Source organism: Pinus tabuliformis, chromosome 8 (genome assembly GCF_031772625.1).
Source record: "Pinus tabuliformis cultivar Carrire ecotype Pingquan chromosome 8, CPIR1, whole genome shotgun sequence".
In the NCBI taxonomy this organism is placed as follows: domain Eukaryota; kingdom Viridiplantae; phylum Streptophyta; class Pinopsida; order Pinales; family Pinaceae; genus Pinus; species Pinus tabuliformis.
The window spans coordinates 1684707580-1684711689 of NC_142294.1; positions in this window are offsets into that span (position 1 = coordinate 1684707580).

Sequence of the window (4110 nt, forward strand, 5' to 3'; positions counted from 1 at the left end):
TTGAGCCTCCTCATAGTTATAAAATGATTAGGGTCATAGGGTGTCCATAGGAAACTGGTTTGCAGGCCAAGGGACTCAAGCATTCTATCTGCTTCCTTCCATCCTTGCTCCCTCTCGTTATAGATAAAATGGCCAAGTTGGCTTTTCACCTTTAACTGTGCTTTTTTGCCTTTTCCTGAAAAGTGAAGCACATCAACCCGGCCAAGTTGCCTAAAGTAATCTAGGGAAAATAGCCTCATAGGCACATAATTAGGTAATCTGAATGGAGGGAAATCACACCCATATATCCTGATGACAGTGTGGTTTTGGTAGAAGTACCAATCCCCAATGCTGTAAGCTTTGGATAGCTGAAGAATTCTCTGCATGTCATCAGTGAGTCCCAGAGGAGGTGAGCTCATCAGCATTGCCATAGCTGGATGGATGAACAGATCTATGAATTCACAGTAAGTGTATGGAGACTCGGGTGTAGTGTGGAAGACAGAGGACCAATAGACCACTGATCTGGGATTGCCTTGGGCATCCATTCTTTTGATTGGAAAATGAAATCTCTCATATTGATGGTACAAGATCAAATGGTAAATGTAGGAGGTGTATCTGAACATCTTTTATCTGGATAAATTCATTAGCTGCTCATGCATTTTGTCAGAGATGTAGGTGGCATAATCATAGCAAACTGGAAGTCTGCCTAGAGCGAACATCAGCATCATCACCAGCACAGTTTGGTCTACCAATTCTATTGAGCTATAGCCCAAAATCGGACTAATCATATCTACCAAGTCCCTGCCCAACTGGTTAAGGTATACTTCGTTGAGAGGAGGATATTGCACAGAATCAGAGTCAATGTATAACTGATTTAACTTAGTGATTTGGGCATATGTCAATCTATTCCCTTGTTTTATCAAGTCTACTAGTGACAAGGGGACCAATTTTTTCTGAGTTTTGAAGCAGAGCATGTTCCTGATGGCTTCAGGAGTGATGTAGAAGAGAGCAGAACCAGAAGGATCCAACACAGACCTCTGGGTAGGGTCATAGTGTTCAGCACAAAGATGGATCAAATCAGGGAATTGATTGACTTGAGGCAACTTAAAAATAGGAAGAAAAGAATCCCATATACCCAACACATCTGCTCCAGTTTCATGCTTGGCCTTAAGTTCATTGAGCAGGTGGATATGGAACTTGGTCCTCATCAACATCTCTTCTGCAATCTGATAGTCCATATCTGCCAAGGCTTGCCATTCCAAGTTCCTTTGAGGGGCATTTAGAGGCTGAACATTTACTACTACAGGTGTCTCCATTGCCAAAGAGGATTCTGAATTAGGTGTAAAGTGGTTTCAATTGAGCAGGACAGTATAGAGGAGTGTCTCTTTACCAGGGAAGGTGAATTTATAAGGAACAGAGAGTAGTTCTAATAAACAGCAATTGAAATACTGTTTAAAGCTAAAATAAGACCAATGCCTTGCCTCACTCTGTCTTTCTCAGTGGTTAAACTCAGTTTAAATGAGTCTGTCGCGATTGCGCGAACAGAGCTTGGTTTTTAGTGAAAGTATGGGCAAACAAGGCTCGGCTAGTATTCTTCGAGTTCACAACTGTAAAAGGGCCAAGTGCAAGGATTTCTGCCGGTGAATTCAAGAGTTTTTCCGTTATAAGTTCTTTTGAGGGAATTTTTAGACAAAGCAGGTACGTGAAGGATTTATAGTGGAGAATACCTGGTAAAGAGTAAGCAATGGTCGCGGATGACTGTGGAAATGGTGCATCGCCGGTCTCCTGGTCAGGTTCTGCAGGTTGGTAGACTTTTGGTCGTAAAAATCGCATGCAGGAGCAACGGTCGTTTTTGTAGAAAAGTGAGAAAAACGCGACATTTGGCTATTATATTGGTTTTTTGGACTTTTGGCACGTTTTTCTGCTGATGTCAGCATGACGTCATAGGTGGGGTCAGGGCCGGCTGACGTCATAGGTGAGGTGGGCGGCTCTGATTGGTCCACGGGGATGGTGAAGTGGCAGGACAGGTCGGCAGAAGGTCGGGCGCAACGGTTGACGTGATGGCATGGTGGCACTGACGTGGGATGACGTGATGGTGACGTGGGGGTGACGTAGTACAGGCGGGATAACTGAAACCGGAAACAACCAGCGGTTTCATATCGCACCGCTTATGGTACGGGGGAGGTATCTGTCAGGCGTACCTCCGATGAGCTGTGGTGGAGACGCGTGGCGACCGCATGACGTAACCCTTCTGACAGATATCGGAAGGTATCTGTCGGACGTCGAGGCCCTTCCAATATCGATAAGGACCGTTGGATCCATGATGCTTGATCGGACGGCGGTCGGGTCGATGACATGCTCGGTGGATATGGCAAAGGCGCGGCATTATTTAATATTTATTTTCGAGATGCGTGCTTAGGTGGAGGATCATCGAGGTATGGTGTTTAGTAAGGTTTTTCAATGTATTTCGAAAAATCAAATATATGCGCCGAAACTTTGGTTAAGAGGCAGAAGTGGGTTTTTTGGATTTTTTCATGATTTCAAAGGGGTTATGGGTAGAAAGGGGCTTGTATAGGGTTTTTCTTTGCAAATGATGGTTTAATGAGTGGAATGACTTGAAGCAAGGGGGAGAGCTGAGGTATAGGTTCATCCAAGTGACCAGATGTCATTTTGATTCCTTTTTTAGAGAACATATGGCTATAATGCCAAGGGGAGGGGTATTTATACAAAATTTGGGGTTTATACACCATGGTGTTAATATTAGTAGGGGAAAGGTGATATAGGGGATTTATATAGTAAAGTTAGAGTTAATATGGATGGGGGGGGTGAATGAAGGGAGAAAACACTAAGTTTATTTGTGAAACACTTGGCTTAAAGAGTAGATCAAAATGAAAAGATTTTTACACAAGAAATGTGGCTGGTGGAGAAACAAGAACCACCATGAAACCATAATCTTCTTCCATGAATCTTGACTGATGAGGGAGTGTTAGTAATAAAATGAACAAGGGGAAGAGGGAGGTTAGACATGCTTCCTGCTGCAACTTGATGAAGAAGAACACCTTCTCAATTGATTGACTTTGCTTTGGTAAACACAGTTAACACACCTGCAATGGTAAAGATAACCTTTCTGCAACCCCAACTACTTACCCAGCTACTTGCCTAGCATTTTTTATTTCTTCTTGGAGGGTGCACTTGGACTTGCAGACCCTTACTTGCCTTTTCTTTTCTTTGGCTTTTCTTTTGTTTTTCTATCTACTTCTACCCTTATTTCTTCCAAGGTCCCAGATTAAGCTGTTGGGAGCCTTTTTTCTCTACCTAAACTACTTGTCTGCCAAGATTAAACAGTTTGGACAGACTCCTTTCTCTATTCTATAACTGAAAAATTTAAAACATGACATGGTCCAGATTAGACTGTTGGACCATTCATCAAAATTTGAGTTCATACCAGGCTATAAGCACATATTGGATTCTCTCGGAAATATGTGATCTTTGAATCATCAAAGCAAAGCATATTTGGACCTTTTCACAGTCAATCATGAAATATGAAACCTATTGGTATAGGTAGCTAACACCCACTAAGCCTAGTAGCTACATTAGAAACAAACAAACTAAAACCACTTTCGTTTTCCTTTATGAGAAGTAGAGAAGAGGGGAATAAAGGAGACCAACCTCTGTCTTGCGCTTGGTTCCTTGCTTGATTCCTCTCCCTTCTGATAGATCTTTGCCACTCGCTTCCTCGTCTACCTAGCTTCAAAGAGCACCTATAGGATCAAAGCAGCATAACTCTATACAAGAACATAGATCTACTATCATAAACATTATAGGACCAAATATATATTGACCACATAAATGCATATATCATCAATCATATAAGAATGTGGAGGAAAAATTGAATAGCTTTATTAATAATCAAGAATAGCAAAGAGGATTAAACCAATTTTTTTGACCCAGCATCATCCTCTCAGCAAGAAAGCCCTTCTTCACCTCATGAAAATCTTAGATCACCCAGAACTATGATGTTACACCAAGAAACCAACAACACTTCCTTACAAGATACAAAATTCCAGCCCCTGGATCTCCGGGATGAAGGATCCATATATAGATGTTTGCAAGGGGGGTGAGTCAGCTTTT